Source organism: Pelophylax lessonae (genome assembly GCF_965119305.1).
Source record: "Pelophylax lessonae genome assembly, chromosome: 10".
NCBI lineage: Eukaryota > Metazoa > Chordata > Amphibia > Anura > Ranidae > Pelophylax > Pelophylax lessonae.
In genome coordinates this window covers 129,763,751-129,783,383 of record NC_138777.1, presented here as the reverse complement: position 1 = coordinate 129,783,383, position 19,633 = coordinate 129,763,751, and positions in this window count along the sequence as shown.

Below are 19,633 nucleotides of genomic sequence, written 5' to 3'. Positions count from 1 at the left end.
CCTATACAGGCCGACACTTACTTCTGTATCCTGTGAATGCCTAATGTACTTTAAGCCACAGAATACTACGTTCTTAGCTGTCAGTTAAACCCATGTGGGCTAATTTTTGGGGCCTATACTGGCTAACACTAACTTCTTTATCCTGTGAATGCTCAATGGACCTCCAGCCACCAAAAACTACGTTCTTAGCTGTCAGGTATACGCACGTGGTCTAATTTTTGGGGCCTGTACTGGCCGACACTTACTTCAATATCCTGTGAATGCCTAATGTACCTCCAGCCACCAAATACTACATTCTTAGCTGTCAGGTAAGCCCATGTGGGCTAATTTTTGGGGCCTATACTGGCCGACACTTCTGTATCCTGTGAATGCCTAATGTACGTCCAGCCACCAAATACTACGTTCTTAGCTGTCAGGTAAACCCATGTGGGCTAATTTTTGGGGACTATACAGGCCGACACTTACTTCTGTATCCTGTGAATGCCTAATGTACCTTCAGCCACCAAAGACTACGTTCTTAGCTGTCAGGTAAACGCATGTGGGCTAGTTTTTGGGGCCTATACTGGCCGACACTTACTTCTTTGTCCTGTGAATGCCTAATGTGCCTCCAGCCACCAAATACTACGTTCTTAGCTGTCAGGTAATCCCATGTGGGTGAATTTTTAGGGCCTATACTGGCCGAACCTTACTTCTTTATCCTGTGAATGCCTAATGTACCTCCAGCCACCAAATACTACGTTCTTACCTGTCAGGTAAACCCACGTGGTCTAATTTTTGGGGCCTATACTGGCCGACACTTACTTCCTTATCCTGTGAATGCCTAATGTACCTCCAGCCACCAAATACTATGTTCTTAGCTGTCAGGTAAACCCATGTGGGCTAGTTTTTGGGGCCTATACTGGCCGACACTTACTTCTTTGTCCTGTGAATGCCTAATGTACCTCCAGCCACCAAATACTACGTTCTTAGCTGTCAGGTAATCCCATGTGGGCGAATTTTTAGGGCCTATACTGGCCGAACCTTACTTCTTTATCCTGTGAATGCCTAATGTACCTCCAGCCACCAAATACTACGTTCTTACCTGTCAGGTAAACCCACGTGGTCTAATTTTTGGGGCCTATACTGGCCGACACTTACTTCTTTGTCCTGTGAATGCCTAATGTATCTCCAGCCACCAAATACTACGTTCTTAGCTGTCAGGTAAGCCCATGTGGGCTAATTTTTGGGGCCTATACTGGCCGACACTTACTTCTTTATCCTGTAAATGCCTAATGTACCTCCAGCCACAGAATACTACGTTCTTAGCTGTCAGTTAAACCCATGTGGGCTAATTTTTGGGGCCTATACTGGCCGACACTTACTTCTTTATCCTGTGAATGCCTAATGTACCTCCAGCCACCAAACACTATGTTCTTAGCTGTCAGGTAAACCCATGTGGGCTAATTTTTGGGGCCTATACTTGCCGACACTTGCTTCTTTATCCTGTGAATCCCTAATGTACCTTCAGCCACCAAATACTACGTTCTTAGCTGTCAGGTAAACCCATGTGGGCTAATTTTTGGGGCCTATACAGGCCGACACTTACTTCTGTATCCTGTGAATGCCTAATGTACTTTAAGCCACAGAATACTACGTTCTTAGCTGTCAGTTAAACCCATGTGGGCTAATTTTTGGGGCCTATACTGGCCAACACTAACTTCTTTATCCTGTGAATGCTCAATGGACCTCCAGCCACCAAAAACTATGTTCTTAGCTGTCAGGTATACGCACGTGGTCTAATTTTTGGGGCCTATACTGGCCGACACTTACTTCTATATCCTGTGAATGCCTAATGTACCTCCAGCCACCAAATACTACATTCTTAGCTGTTAGGTAAACCCATGTGGGCTAATTTTTGGGGCCTATACTGGCCGACACTTCTGTATCCTGTGAATGCCTAATGTACCTCCAGCCACCAAATACTACGTTCTTAGCTGTCAGTTAAACCCATGTGGGCTAATTTGTGGGGCCTATACTGGCCGACACTTACTTCTTTATCCTGTGAATGCCTAATGTACTTCCAGCCACCAAATAATACGTTCTTAGCTGTCAGGTAAACCCACGTGGTCTAATTTTTGGGGCCTATACTGGCCGACACTTACTTCTGTATCCTATGAATGCCTAATGTACCTCCAGCCACAAAATACTACGTTCTTAGCTGTCAGGTAAACCCATGTGGGCAAATTTTTGGGGCCTATACAGGCCGACACTTACTTCTGTATCCTGTGAATGCCTAATGAACCATAAGCCACAGAATACTAAGCTCTTAGCTGTCAGTTAAACCCATGTGGGCTAATTTGTGGGGCCTATGCTGGCCAACACTTACTTCTTTTTCCTGTGAATGCCTAATGTACTTCCAGCCACCAAATAATACATTCTTAGCTGTCAGGTAAACCCACGTGGTCTAATTTTTGGGGCCTATACTGGCCGACACTTACTTCTGTATCCTATGAATGCCTTATGTACCTCCAGCCACCAAATACTACGTTCTTAGCTGTCCGGTAAACCCATGTGGGCTAATTTTTCGGGCCTATACTGGCCGACACTTACTTCTGTATCTTGTGAATGCCTAATGTACCTCCAGCCACCAAATACTACATTCTTAGCTGTCAGGTAAACCCATGTGGGCTAATTTTTGGGGCCTATACAGGCCGACACTTACTTCTGTATCCTGTGAATGCCTAATGTACCTCCAGCCACCAAATACTATGTTCTTAGCTGTCAGGTAATCCCATGTGGGCAAACTTTCGGGGCCTATACTGGCCAACACTTACTTCTGTATCCTGTGAATGCCTAATGTAACTTCAGCCACAGAATACTACATTCTTAGCTGTCGGGTAAGCCCATGTTGGCTAATTTTTGGGGCCTATACTGGCCGACACTTACTTCTTTATCCTGTAAATGCCTAATGTACCTCCAGCCACAGAATACTACGTTCTTAGCTGTCAGGTAAACCCATGTGGGCTAATTTTTGGGGCCTATACTGGCCGACACTTACTTCTTTATCCTGTGAATGCCTAATGTACCTCCAGCCACCAAACACTATGTTCTTAGCTGTCAGGTAAACCCATGTGGGCTAATTTTTGGGGCCTATACTGGCCGACACTTACTTCTTTATCCTGTGAATGCCTAATATACCTTCAGCCACCAAATACTACGTTCTTAGCTGTCAGTTAAACCCATGTGGGCTAATTTTTGGGGCCTATACTGGCTAACACTAACTTCTTTATCCTGTGAATGCTCAATGGACCTCCAGCCACTAAAAACTGCGTTCTTAGCTGTCAGGTATACGCACGTGGTCTAATTTTTGGGGCCTATACTGGCCGACACTTACTTCTATATCCTGTGAATGCCTAATGTACCTCCAGCCACCAAATACTACATTCTTAGCTGTCAGGTAAACCCATGTGGGCTAATTTTTGGGGCCTATACAGGCCGACACTTACTTCTGTATCCTGTGAATGCCTAATGTACCTTCAGCCACCAAAGACTACGTTCTTAGCTGTCAGGTAAACCCATGTGGGCTAGTTTTTGGGGCCTATACTGGCCGACACTTACTTCTTTATCCTGTGAATGCCTAATGTACCTCCAGCCACCAAACACTATGTTCTTAGCTGTCAGGTAAACCCATGTGGGCTAATTTGTGGGGCCTATACTGGCCGACACTTACTTCTTTATCCTGTGAATGCCTAATGTACTTCCAGCCACCAAATAATACGTTCTTAGCTGTCAGGTAAACCCACGTGGTCTAATTTTTGGGGCCTATACTGGCCGACACTTACTTCTTTATCCTGTGAATGCCTAATGTACCTTCAGCCACCAAATACTACATTCTTAGCTGTCAGGTAAACCCATGTGGGCTAATTTTTGGGGCCTATACAGGCCGACACTTACTTCTGTATTCTGTGAATGCCTAATGTACTTTAAGCCACAGAATACTACGTTCTTAGCTGTCAGTTAAACCCATGTGGGCTAATTTTTGGGGCCTATACTGGCCAACACTAACTTCTTTATCCTGTGAATGCTCAATGGACCTCCAGCCACCAAAAACTATGTTCTTAGCTGTCAGGTATACGCACGTGGTCTAATATTTGGGGCCTATACTGGCCGACACTTACTTCTGTATCCTGTGAATGCCTAATGTACCTCCAGCCACCAAATACTACGTTCTTAGCTGTCAGTTAAACCCATGTGGGCTAATTTTTGGGGCCTATACTGACCGACACTTACTTCTTTATTTTGTGAATGCCTAATGTACCTCCAGCCACCAAATACTACGTTGTTAGCTGTCAGGTAATCCCATGTGGGCTAATTTTTGGGGCTTATACTGGCCGACACTTACTTCTGTATCCTGTGAATGCCTAATGTACCTCCAGCCACCAAATACTACGTTCTTAGCTGTCAGTTAAACCCATGTGGGCTAATTTGTGGGGCCTATACTGGCCGACACTTACTTCTTTATCCTGTGAATGCCTAATGTACTTCCAGCCACCAAATAATACGTTCTTAGCTGTCAGGTAAACCCACGTGGTCTAATTTTTGGGGCCTATACTGGCCGACACTTACTTCTGTATCCTATGAATGCCTAATGTACCTCCAGCCACAAAATACTACGTTCTTAGCTGTCAGGTAAACCCATGTGGGCAAATTTTTGGGGTCTATACAGGCCGACACTTACTTCTGTATCCTGTGAATGCCTAATGAACCATAAGCCACAGAATACTAAGCTCTTAGCTGTCAGTTAAACCCATGTGGGCTAATTTGTGGGGCCTATGCTGGCCGACACTTACTTCTTTATCCTGTGAATGCCTAATGTACTTCCAGCCACCAAATAATACGTTCTTAGCTGTCAGGTAAACCCACGTGGTCTAATTTTTGGGGCCTATACTGGCCGACACTTACTTCTGTATCCTATGAATGCCTAATGTACCTCCAGCCACCAAATACTACGTTCTTAGCTGTCAGGTAAACCCATGTGGGCAAATTTTTGGGGCCTATACAGGCCGACACTTACTTCTGTATCCTGTGAATGCCTAATGAACCATAAGCCACAGAATACTAAGTTCTTAGCTGTCAGTTAAACCCATGTGGGCTAATTTGTGGGGCCTATGCTGGCCGACACTTACTTCTTTATCCTGTGAATGCCTAATGTACTTCCAGCCACCAAATAATACATTCTTAGCTGTCAGGTAAACCCACGTGGTCTAATTTTTGGGGCCTATACTGGCCGACACTTACTTCTGTATCCTATGAATGCCTTATGTACCTCCAGCCACCAAATACTATGTTCTTAGCTGTCCGGTAAACCCATGTGGGCTAATTTTTCGGGCCTATACTGGCCGACACTTACTTCTGTATCTTGTGAATGCCTAATGTACCTCCAGCCACCAAATACTACATTCTTAGCTGTCAGGTAAACCCTTGTGGGCTAATTTTTGGGGCCTATACAGGCTGACACTTACTTCTGTATCCTGTGAATGCCTAATGTACCTCCAGCCACCAAATACTATGTTCTTAGCTGTCAGGTAATCCCATGTGGGCAAACTTTCGGGGCCTATACTGGCCAACACTTACTTCTGTATCCTGTGAATGCCTAATGTAACTTCAGCCACAGAATACTACATTCTTAGCTGTCGGGTAAGCCCATGTTGGCTAATTTTTGGGGCCTATACTGGCCGACACTTACTTCTTTATCCTGTAAATGCCTAATGTACCTCCAGCCACAGAATACTACGTTCTTAGCTGTCAGGTAAACCCATGTGGGCTAATTTTTGGGGCCTATACTGGCCGACACTTACTTCTTTATCCTGTGAATGCCTAATGTACCTCCAGCCACCAAACACTATGTTCTTAGCTGTCAGGTAAACCCATGTGGGCTAATTTTTGGGGCCTATACTGGCCGACACTTACTTCTTTATCCTGTGAATGCCTAATATACCTTCAGCCACCAAATACTACGTTCTTAGCTGTCAGGTAAACCCATGTGGGCTAATTTTTGGGGCCTATACAGGCCGACACTTACTTCTGTATCCTGTGAATGCCTAATGTACTTTAAGCCACAGAATACTACGTTCTTAGCTGTCAGTTAAACCCATGTGGGCTAATTTTTGGGGCCTATACTGGCTAACACTAACTTCTTTATCCTGTGAATGCTCAATGGACCTCCAGCCACCAAAAACTACGTTCTTAGCTGTCAGGTATACGCACGTGGTCTAATTTTTGGGGCCTATACTGGCCGACACTTACTTCTATATCCTGTGAATGCCTAATGTACCTCCAGCCACCAAATACTACATTCTTAGCTGTCAGGTAAGCCCATGTGGGCTAATTTTTGGGGCCTATACTGGCCGACACTTCTGTATCCTGTGAATGCCTAATGTACGTCCAGCCACCAAATACTACGTTCTTAGCTGTCAGGTAAACCCATGTGGGCTAATTTTTGGGGCCTATACAGGCCGACACTTACTTCTGTATCCTGTGAATGCCTAATGTACCTTCAGCCACCAAAGACTACGTTCTTAGCTGTCAGGTAAACGCATGTGGGCTAGTTTTTGGGGCCTATACTGGCCGACACTTACTTCTTTGTCCTGTGAATGCCTAATGTACCTCCAGCCACCAAATACTACGTTCTTAGCTGTCAGGTAATCCCATGTGGGTGAATTTTTAGGGCCTATACTGGCCGAACCTTACTTCTTTATCCTGTGAATGCCTAATGTACCTCCAGCCACCAAATACTACGTTCTTACCTGTCAGGTAAACCCACGTGGTCTAATTTTTGGGGCCTATACTGGCCGACACTTACTTCCTTATCCTGTGAATGCCTAATGTACCTCCAGCCACCAAATACTACATTCTTAGCTGTCAGGTAAACCCATGTGGGCTAATTTTTGGGGGCTATACAGGCCGACACTTACTTCTGTATCCTGTGAATGCTTAATGTACCTCCAGCCACCAAATACTATGTTCTTAGCTGTCAGGTAATCCCATGTGGGCAAACGTTCGGGGCCTATACTGGCCGACACTTACTTCTGTATCCTGTGAATGCCTAATGTAACTTCAGCCACAGAATACTACGTTCTTAGCTGTCAGGTAAGCCCATGTGGGCTAATTTTTGGGGCCTATACTGGCCGACACTTACTTCTTTATCCTGTAAATGCCTAATGTACCTCAAGCCACAGAATACTACGTTCTTAGCTGTCAGGTAAACCCATGTGGGCTAATTTTTGGGGCCTATACTGGCCGACACTTACTTCTTTATCCTGTGAATGCCTAATGTACCTCCAGCCACCAAACACTATGTTCTTAGCTGTCAGGTAAACCCATGTGGGCTAATTTTTGGGGCCTATACTGGCCGACACTTACTTCTTTATCCTGTGAATGCCTAATGTACCTTCAGCCACCAAATACTACGTTCTTAGCTGTCAGGTAAACCCATGTGGGCTAATTTTTGGGGCCTATACAGGCCGACACTTACTTCTGTATCCTGTGAATGCTTAATGTACCTCCAGCCACCAAATACTATGTTCTTAGCTGTCAGGTAATCCCATGTGGGCAAACGTTCGGGGCCTATACTGGCCGACACTTACTTCTGTATCCTGTGAATGCCTAATGTAACTTCAGCCACAGAATACTACGTTCTTAGCTGTCAGTTAAACCCATGTGGGCTAATTTTTGGGGCCTATACTGGCCAACACTAACTTCTTTATCCTGTGAATGCTCAATGGACCTCCAGCCACCAAAAACTATGTTCTTAGCTGTCAGGTATACGCACGTGGTCTAATTTTTGGGGCCTATACTGGCCGACACTTACTTCTATATCCTGTGAATGCCTAATGTACCTCCAGCCACCAAATACTTCATTCTTAGCTGTTAGGTAAACCCATGTGGGCTAATTTTTGGGGCCTATACTGGCCGACACTTCTGTATCCTGTGAATGCCTAATGTACCTCCAGCCACCAAATACTACGTTCTTAGCTGTCAGTTAAACCCATGTGGGCTAATTTGTGGGGCCTATACTGGCCGACACTTACTTCTTTATCCTGTGAATGCCTAATGTACTTCCAGCCACCAAATAATATGTTCTTAGCTGTCAGGTAAACCCACGTGGTCTAATTTTTGGGGCCTATACTGGCCGACACTTACTTCTGTATCCTATGAATGCCTAATGTACCTCCAGCCACCAAATACTACGTTCTTAGCTGTCAGGTAAACCCACGTGGGCAAATTTTTGGGGCCTATACAGGCCGACACTTACTTCTGTATCCTGTGAATGCCTAATGAACCATAAGCCACAGAATACTAAGTTCTTAGCTGTCAGTTAAACCCATGTGGGCTAATTTGTGGGGCCTATGCTGGCCGACACTTACTTCTTTATCCTGTGAATGCCTAATGTACTTCCAGCCACCAAATAATACATTCTTAGCTGTCAGGTAAACCCACGTGGTCTCATTTTTGGGGCCTATACTGGCCGACACTTACTTCTGTATCCTATGAATGCCTTATGTACCTCCAGCCACCAAATACTACGTTCTTAGCTGTCCGGTAAACCCATGTGGGCTAATTTTTCGGGCCTATACTGGCCGACACTTACTTCTGTATCTTGTGAATGCCTAATGTACCTCCAGCCACCAAATACTACATTCTTAGCTGTCAGGTAAACCCATGTGGGCTAATTTTTGGGGCCTATACAGGCCGACACTTACTTCTGTATCCTGTGAATGCCTAATGTACCTCCAGCCACCAAATACTATGTTCTTAGCTGTCAGGTAATCCCATGTGGGCAAACTTTCGGGGCCTATACTGGCCAACACTTACTTCTGTATCCTGTGAATGCCTAATGTAACTTCAGCCACAGAATACTACATTCTTAGCTGTCAGGTAAGCCCATGTTGGCTAATTTTTGGGGCCTATACTGGCCGACACTTACTTCTTTATCCTGTAAATGCCTAATGTACCTCCAGCCACAGAATACTACGTTCTTAGCTGTCAGGTAAACCCATGTGGGCTAATTTTTGGGGCCTATACTGGCCGACACTTACTTCTTTATCCTGTGAATGCCTAATGTACCTCCAGCCACCAAACACTATGTTCTTAGCTGTCAGGTAAACCCATGTGGGCTAATTTTTGGGGCCTATACTGGCCGACACTTACTTCTTTATCCTGTGAATGCCTAATATACCTTCAGCCACCAAATACTACGTTCTTAGCTGTCAGGTAAACCCATGTGGGCTAATTTTTGGGGCCTATACAGGCCGACACTTACTTCTGTATCCTGTGAATGCCTAATGTACTTTAAGCCACAGAATACTACGTTCTTAGCTGTCAGTTAAACCCATGTGGGCTAATTTTTGGGGCCTATACTGGCTAACACTAACTTCTTTATCCTGTGAATGCTCAATGGACCTCCAGCCACCAAAAACTACGTTCTTAGCTGTCAGGTATACGCACGTGGTCTAATTTTTGGGGCCTATACTGGCCGACACTTACTTCTATATCCTGTGAATGCCTAATGTACCTCCAGCCACCAAATACTACATTCTTAGCTGTCAGGTAAGCCCATGTGGGCTAATTTTTGGGGCCTATACTGGCCGACACTTCTGTATCCTGTGAATGCCTAATGTACGTCCAGCCACCAAATACTACGTTCTTAGCTGTCAGGTAAACCCATGTGGGCTAATTTTTGGGGCCTATACAGGCCGACACTTACTTCTGTATCCTGTGAATGCCTAATGTACCTTCAGCCACCAAAGACTACGTTCTTAGCTGTCAGGTAAACGCATGTGGGCTAGTTTTTGGGGCCTATACTGGCCGACACTTACTTCTTTGTCCTGTGAATGCCTAATGTACCTCCAGCCACCAAATACTACGTTCTTAGCTGTCAGGTAATCCCATGTGGGTGAATTTTTAGGGCCTATACTGGCCGAACCTTACTTCTTTATCCTGTGAATGCCTAATGTACCTCCAGCCACCAAATACTACGTTCTTACCTGTCAGGTAAACCCACGTGGTCTAATTTTTGGGGCCTATACTGGCCGACACTTACTTCCTTATCCTGTGAATGCCTAATGTACCTCCAGCCACCAAATACTACATTCTTAGCTGTCAGGTAAACCCATGTGGGCTAATTTTTGGGGGCTATACAGGCCGACACTTACTTCTGTATCCTGTGAATGCTTAATGTACCTCCAGCCACCAAATACTATGTTCTTAGCTGTCAGGTAATCCCATGTGGGCAAACGTTCGGGGCCTATACTGGCCGACACTTACTTCTGTATCCTGTGAATGCCTAATGTAACTTCAGCCACAGAATACTACGTTCTTAGCTGTCAGGTAAGCCCATGTGGGCTAATTTTTGGGGCCTATACTGGCCGACACTTACTTCTTTATCCTGTAAATGCCTAATGTACCTCAAGCCACAGAATACTACGTTCTTAGCTGTCAGGTAAACCCATGTGGGCTAATTTTTGGGGCCTATACTGGCCGACACTTACTTCTTTATCATGTGAATGCCTAATGTACCTCCAGCCACCAAACACTATGTTCTTAGCTGTCAGGTAAACCCATGTGGGCTAATTTTTGGGGCCTATACTGGCCGACACTTACTTCTTTATCCTGTGAATGCCTAATGTACCTTCAGCCACCAAATACTACGTTCTTAGCTGTCAGGTAAACCCATGTGGGCTAATTTTTGGGGCCTATACAGGCCGACACTTACTTCTGTATCCTGTGAATGCTTAATGTACCTCCAGCCACCAAATACTATGTTCTTAGCTGTCAGGTAATCCCATGTGGGCAAACGTTCGGGGCCTATACTGGCCGACACTTACTTCTGTATCCTGTGAATGCCTAATGTAACTTCAGCCACAGAATACTACGTTCTTAGCTGTCAGTTAAACCCATGTGGGCTAATTTTTGGGGCCTATACTGGCCAACACTAACTTCTTTATCCTGTGAATGCTCAATGGACCTCCAGCCACCAAAAACTATGTTCTTAGCTGTCAGGTATACGCACGTGGTCTAATTTTTGGGGCCTATACTGGCCGACACTTACTTCTATATCCTGTGAATGCCTAATGTACCTCCAGCCACCAAATACTTCATTCTTAGCTGTTAGGTAAACCCATGTGGGCTAATTTTTGGGGCCTATACTGGCCGACACTTCTGTATCCTGTGAATGCCTAATGTACCTCCAGCCACCAAATACTACGTTCTTAGCTGTCAGTTAAACCCATGTGGGCTAATTTGTGGGGCCTATACTGGCCGACACTTACTTCTTTATCCTGTGAATGCCTAATGTACTTCCAGCCACCAAATAATACGTTCTTAGCTGTCAGGTAAACTCACGTGGTCTAATTTTTGGGGCCTATACTGGCCGACACTTACTTCTGTATCCTATGAATGCCTAATGTACCTCCAGCCACCAAATACTACGTTCTTAGCTGTCAGGTAAACCCATGTGGGCAAATTTTTGGGGCCTATACAGGCCGACACTTACTTCTGTATCCTGTGAATGCCTAATGAACCATAAGCCACAGAATACTAAGTTCTTAGCTGTCAGTTAAACCCATGTGGGCTAATTTGTGGGGCCTATGCTGGCCGACACTTACTTCTTTATCCTGTGAATGCCTAATGTACTTCCAGCCACCAAATAATACATTCTTAGCTGTCAGGTAAACCCACGTGGTCTAATTTTTGGGGCCTATACTGGCCGACACTTACTTCTGTATCCTATGAATGCCTTATGTACCTCCAGCCACCAAATACTACGTTCTTAGCTGTCCGGTAAACCCATGTGGGCTAATTTTTCGGGCCTATACTGGCCGACACTTACTTCTGTATCTTGTGAATGCCTAATGTACCTCCAGCCACCAAATACTACATTCTTAGCTGTCAGGTAAACCCATGTGGGCTAATTTTTGGGGCCTATACAGGCCGACACTTACTTCTGTATCCTGTGAATGCCTAATGTACCTCCAGCCACCAAATACTATGTTCTTAGCTGTCAGGTAATCCCATGTGGGCAAACTTTCGGGGCCTATACTGGCCAACACTTACTTCTGTATCCTGTGAATGAATAATGTAACTTCAGCCACAGAATACTACATTCTTAGATGTCGGGTAAGCCCATGTTGGCTAATTTTTGGGGCCTATACTGGCCGACACTTACTTCTTTATCCTGTAAATGCCTAATGTACCTCCAGCCACAGAATACTACGTTCTTAGCTGTCAGGTAAACCCATGTGGGCTAATTTTTGGGGCCTATACTGGCCGACACTTACTTCTTTATCCTGTGAATGCCTAATGTACCTCCAGCCACCAAACACTATGTTCTTAGCTGTCAGGTAAACCCATGTGGGCTAATTTTTGGGGCCTATACTGGCCGACACTTACTTCTTTATCCTGTGAATGCCTAATATACCTTCAGCCACCAAATACTACGTTCTTAGCTGTCAGGTAAACCCATGTGGGCTAATTTTTGGGGCCTATACAGGCCGACACTTACTTCTGTATCCTGTGAATGCCTAATGTACTTTAAGCCACAGAATACTACGTTCTTAGCTGTCAGTTAAACCCATGTGGGCTAATTTTTGGGGCCTATACTGGCTAACACTAACTTCTTTATCCTGTGAATGCTCAATGGACCTCCAGCCACCAAAAACTACGTTCTTAGCTGTCAGGTATACGCACGTGGTCTAATTTTTGGGGCCTGTACTGGCCGACACTTACTTCAATATCCTGTGAATGCCTAATGTACCTCCAGCCACCAAATACTACATTCTTAGCTGTCAGGTAAGCCCATGTGGGCTAATTTTTGGGGCCTATACTGGCCGACACTTCTGTATCCTGTGAATGCCTAATGTACGTCCAGCCACCAAATACTACGTTCTTAGCTGTCAGGTAAACCCATGTGGGCTAATTTTTGGGGACTATACAGGCCGACACTTACTTCTGTATCCTGTGAATGCCTAATGTACCTTCAGCCACCAAAGACTACGTTCTTAGCTGTCAGGTAAACGCATGTGGGCTAGTTTTTGGGGCCTATACTGGCCGACACTTACTTCTTTGTCCTGTGAATGCCTAATGTGCCTCCAGCCACCAAATACTACGTTCTTAGCTGTCAGGTAATCCCATGTGGGTGAATTTTTAGGGCCTATACTGGCCGAACCTTACTTCTTTATCCTGTGAATGCCTAATGTACCTCCAGCCACCAAATACTACGTTCTTACCTGTCAGGTAAACCCACGTGGTCTAATTTTTGGGGCCTATACTGGCCGACACTTACTTCCTTATCCTGTGAATGCCTAATGTACCTCCAGCCACCAAATACTATGTTCTTAGCTGTCAGGTAAACCCATGTGGGCTAGTTTTTGGGGCCTATACTGGCCGACACTTACTTCTTTGTCCTGTGAATGCCTAATGTACCTCCAGCCACCAAATACTACGTTCTTAGCTGTCAGGTAATCCCATGTGGGCGAATTTTTAGGGCCTATACTGGCCGAACCTTACTTCTTTATCCTGTGAATGCCTAATGTACCTCCAGCCACCAAATACTACGTTCTTACCTGTCAGGTAAACCCACGTGGTCTAATTTTTGGGGCCTATACTGGCCGACACTTACTTCTTTGTCCTGTGAATGCCTAATGTATCTCCAGCCACCAAATACTACGTTCTTAGCTGTCAGGTAAGCCCATGTGGGCTAATTTTTGGGGCCTATACTGGCCGACACTTACTTCTTTATCCTGTAAATGCCTAATGTACCTCCAGCCACAGAATACTACGTTCTTAGCTGTCAGTTAAACCCATGTGGGCTAATTTTTGGGGCCTATACTGGCCGACACTTACTTCTTTATCCTGTGAATGCCTAATGTACCTCCAGCCACCAAACACTATGTTCTTAGCTGTCAGGTAAACCCATGTGGGCTAATTTTTGGGGCCTATACTTGCCGACACTTGCTTCTTTATCCTGTGAATCCCTAATGTACCTTCAGCCACCAAATACTACGTTCTTAGCTGTCAGGTAAACCCATGTGGGCTAATTTTTGGGGCCTATACAGGCCGACACTTACTTCTGTATCCTGTGAATGCCTAATGTACTTTAAGCCACAGAATACTACGTTCTTAGCTGTCAGTTAAACCCATGTGGGCTAATTTTTGGGGCCTATACTGGCCAACACTAACTTCTTTATCCTGTGAATGCTCAATGGACCTCCAGCCACCAAAAACTATGTTCTTAGCTGTCAGGTATACGCACGTGGTCTAATTTTTGGGGCCTATACTGGCCGACACTTACTTCTATATCCTGTGAATGCCTAATGTACCTCCAGCCACCAAATACTACATTCTTAGCTGTTAGGTAAACCCATGTGGGCTAATTTTTGGGGCCTATGCTGGCCGACACTTCTGTATCCTGTGAATGCCTAATGTACCTCCAGCCACCAAATACTACGTTCTTAGCTGTCAGTTAAACCCATGTGGGCTAATTTGTGGGGCCTATACTGGCCGACACTTACTTCTTTATCCTGTGAATGCCTAATGTACTTCCAGCCACCAAATAATACGTTCTTAGCTGTCAGGTAAACCCACGTGGTCTAATTTTTGGGGCCTATACTGGCCGACACTTACTTCTGTATCCTATGAATGCCTAATGTACCTCCAGCCACAAAATACTACGTTCTTAGCTGTCAGGTAAACCCATGTGGGCAAATTTTTGGGGCCTATACAGGCCGACACTTACTTCTGTATCCTGTGAATGCCTAATGAACCATAAGCCACAGAATACTAAGCTCTTAGCTGTCAGTTAAACCCATGTGGGCTAATTTGTGGGGCCTATGCTGGCCGACACTTACTTCTTTATCCTGTGAATGCCTAATGTACTTCCAGCCACCAAATAATACGTTCTTAGCTGTCAGGTAAACCCACGTGGTCTAATTTTTGGGGCCTATACTGGCCGACACTTACTTCTGTATCCTATGAATGCCTAATGTACCTCCAGCCACCAAATACTACGTTCTTAGCTGTCAGGTAAACCCATGTGGGCAAATTTTTGGGGCCTATACAGGCCGACACTTACTTCTGTATCCTGTGAATGCCTAATGAACCATAAGCCACAGAATACTAAGTTCTTAGCTGTCAGTTAAACCCATGTGGGCTAATTTGTGGGGCCTATGCTGGCCAACACTTACTTCTTTTTCCTGTGAATGCCTAATGTACTTCCAGCCACCAAATAATACATTCTTAGCTGTCAGGTAAACCCACGTGGTCTAATTTTTGGGGCCTATACTGGCCGACACTTACTTCTGTATCCTATGAATGCCTTATGTACCTCCAGCCACCAAATACTACGTTCTTAGCTGTCCGGTAAACCCATGTGGGCTAATTTTTCGGGCCTATACTGGCCGACACTTACTTCTGTATCTTGTGAATGCCTAATGTACCTCCAGCCACCAAATACTACATTCTTAGCTGTCAGGTAAACCCATGTGGGCTAATTTTTGGGGCCTATACAGGCCGACACTTACTTCTGTATCCTGTGAATGCCTAATGTACCTCCAGCCACCAAATACTATGTTCTTAGCTGTCAGGTAATCCCATGTGGGCAAACTTTCGGGGCCTATACTGGCCAACACTTACTTCTGTATCCTGTGAATGCCTAATGTAACTTCAGCCACAGAATACTACATTCTTAGCTGTCGGGTAAGCCCATGTTGGCTAATTTTTGGGGCCTATACTGGCCGACACTTACTTCTTTATCCTGTAAATGCCTAATGTACCTCCAGCCACAGAATACTACGTTCTTAGCTGTCAGGTAAACCCATGTGGGCTAATTTTTGGGGCCTATACTGGCCGACACTTACTTCTTTATCCTGTGAATGCCTAATGTACCTCCAGCCACCAAACACTATGTTCTTAGCTGTCAGGTAAACCCATGTGGGCTAATTTTTGGGGCCTATACTGGCCGACACTTACTTCTTTATCCTGTGAATGCCTAATATACCTTCAGCCACCAAATACTACGTTCTTAGCTGTCAGTTAAACCCATGTGGGCTAATTTTTGGGGCCTATACTGGCTAACACTAACTTCTTTATCCTGTGAATGCTCAATGGACCTCCAGCCACTAAAAACTGCGTTCTTAGCTGTCAGGTATACGCACGTGGTCTAATTTTTGGGGCCTATACTGGCCGACACTTACTTCTATATCCTGTGAATGCCTAATGTACCTCCAGCCACCAAATACTACATTCTTAGCTGTCAGGTAAGCCCATGTGGGCTAATTTTTGGGGCCTATACTGGCCGACACTTCTGTATCCTGTGAATGCCTAATGTACGTACAGCCACCAAATACTACGTTCTTAGCTGTCAGGTAAACCCATGTGGGCTAATTTTTGGGGCCTATACAGGCCGACACTTACTTCTGTATCCTGTGAATGCCTAATGTACCTTCAGCCACCAAAGACTACGTTCTTAGCTGTCAGGTAAACCCATGTGGGCTAGTTTTTGGGGCCTATACTGGCCGACACTTACTTCTTTGTCCTGTGAATGCCTAATGTACCTCCAGCCACCAAATACTACGTTCTTAGCTGTCAGGTAATCCCATGTGGGCGAATTTTTAGGGCCTATACTGGCCGAACCTTACTTCTTTATCCTGTGAATGCCTAATGTACCTCCAGCCACCAAATACTACGTTCTTACCTGTCAGGTAAACCCACGTGGTCTAATTTTTGGGGCCTATGCTGGCCGACACTTACTTCTTTGTCCTGTGAATGCCTAATGTATCTCCAGCCACCAAATACTACATTCTTAGCTGTCAGGTAAACCCATGTGGGCTAATTTTTCGGGCCTATACTGGCCGACACTTACTTCTGTATCTTGTGAATGCCTAATGTACCTCCAGCCACCAAATACTACATTCTTAGCTGTCAGGTAAACCCATGTGGGCTAATTTTTGGGGGCTATACAGGCCGACACTTACTTCTGTATCCTGTGAATGCTTAATGTACCTCCAGCCACCAAATACTATGTTCTTAGCTGTCAGGTAATCCCATGTGGGCAAACGTTCGGGGCCTATACTGGCCGAAACTTACTTCTGTATCCTGTGAATGCCTAATGTAACTTCAGCCACAGAATACTACGTTCTTAGCTGTCAGGTAAGCCCATGTGGGCTAATTTTTGGGGCCTATACTGGCTGACACTTACTTCTTTATCCTGTAAATGCCTAATGTACCTCCAGCCACAGAATACTACGTTCTTAGCTGTCAGGTAAACCCATGTGGGCTAATTTTTGGGGCCTATACTAGCCGACACTTACTTCTTTATCCTGTGAATGCCTAATGTACCTCCAGCCACCAAACACTATGTTCTTAGCTGTCAGGTAAACCCATGTGGGCTAATTTGTGGGGCCTATACTGGCCGACACTTACTTCTTTATCCTGTGAATGCCTAATGTACTTCCAGCCACCAAATAATACGTTCTTAGCTGTCAGGTAAACCCACGTGGTCTAATTTTTGGGGCCTATACTGGCCGACACTTACTTCTTTATCCTGTGAATGCCTAATGTACCTTCAGCCACCAAATACTACATTCTTAGCTGTCAGGTAAACCCATGTGGGCTAATTTTTGGGGCCTATACAGGCCGACACTTACTTCTGTATTCTGTGAATGCCTAATGTACTTTAAGCCACAGAATACTACGTTCTTAGCTGTCAGTTAAACCCATGTGGGCTAATTTTTGGGGCCTATACTGGCCAACACTAACTTCTTTATCCTGTGAATGCTCAATGGACCTCCAGCCACCAAAAACTATGTTCTTAGCTGTCAGGTATACGCACGTGGTCTAATATTTGGGGCCTATACTGGCCGACACTTACTTCTGTATCCTGTGAATGCCTAATGTACCTCCAGCCACCAAATACTACGTTCTTAGCTGTCAGTTAAACCCATGTGGGCTAATTTTTGGGGCCTATACTGACCGACACTTACTTCTTTATTTTGTGAATGCCTAATGTACCTCCAGCCACCAAATACTACGTTGTTAGCTGTCAGGTAATCCCATGTGGGCTAATTTTTGGGGCTTATACTGGCCGACACTTACTTCTGTATCCTGTGAATGCCTAATGTACCTCCAGCCACCAAATACTACGTTCTTAGCTGTCAGTTAAACCCATGTGGGCTAATTTGTGGGGCCTATACTGGCCGACACTTACTTCTTTATCCTGTGAATGCCTAATGTACTTCCAGCCACCAAATAATACGTTCTTAGCTGTCAGGTAAACCCACGTGGTCTAATTTTTGGGGCCTATACTGGCCGACACTTACTTCTGTATCCTATGAATGCCTAATGTACCTCCAGCCACAAAATACTACGTTCTTAGCTGTCAGGTAAACCCATGTGGGCAAATTTTTGGGGCCTATACAGGCCGACACTTACTTCTGTATCCTGTGAATGCCTAATGAACCATAAGCCACAGAATACTAAGCTCTTAGCTGTCAGTTAAACCCATGTGGGCTAATTTGTGGGGCCTATGCTGGCCGACACTTACTTCTTTATCCTGTGAATGCCTAATGTACTTCCAGCCACCAAATAATACGTTCTTAGCTGTCAGGTAAACCCACGTGGTCTAATTTTTGGGGCCTATACTGGCCGACACTTACTTCTGTATCCTATGAATGCCTAATGTACCTCCAGCCACCAAATACTACGTTCTTAGCTGTCAGGTAAACCCATGTGGGCAAATTTTTGGGGCCTATACAGGCCGACACTTACTTCTGTATCCTGTGAATGCCTAATGAACCATAAGCCACAGAATACTAAGTTCTTAGCTGTCAGTTAAACCCATGTGGGCTAATTTGTGGGGCCTATGCTGGCCGACACTTACTTCTTTATCCTGTGAATGCCTAATGTACTTCCAGCCACCAAATAATACATTCTTAGCTGTCAGGTAAACCCACGTGGTCTAATTTTTGGGGCCTATACTGGCCGACACTTACTTCTGTATCCTATGAATGCCTTATGTACCTCCAGCCACCAAATACTATGTTCTTAGCTGTCCGGTAAACCCATGTGGGCTAATTTTTCGGGCCTATACTGGCCGACACTTACTTCTGTATCTTGTGAATGCCTAATGTACCTCCAGCCACCAAATACTACATTCTTAGCTGTCAGGTAAACCCATGTGGGCTAATTTTTGGGGCCTATACAGGCCGACACTTACTTCTGTATCCTGTGAATGCCTAATGTACCTCCAGCCACCAAATACTATGTTCTTAGCTGTCAGGTAATCCCATGTGGGCAAACTTTCGGGGCCTATACTGGCCAACACTTACTTCTGTATCCTGTGAATGCCTAATGTAACTTCAGCCACAGAATACTACATTCTTAGCTGTCAGGTAAGCCCATGTTGGCTAATTTTTGGGGCCTATACTGGCCGACACTTACTTCTTTATCCTGTAAATGCCTAATGTACCTCCAGCCACAGAATACTACGTTCTTAGCTGTCAGGTAAACCCATGTGGGCTAATTTTTGGGGCCTATACTGGCCGACACTTACTTCTTTATCCTGTGAATGCCTAATGTACCTCCAGCCACCAAACACTAT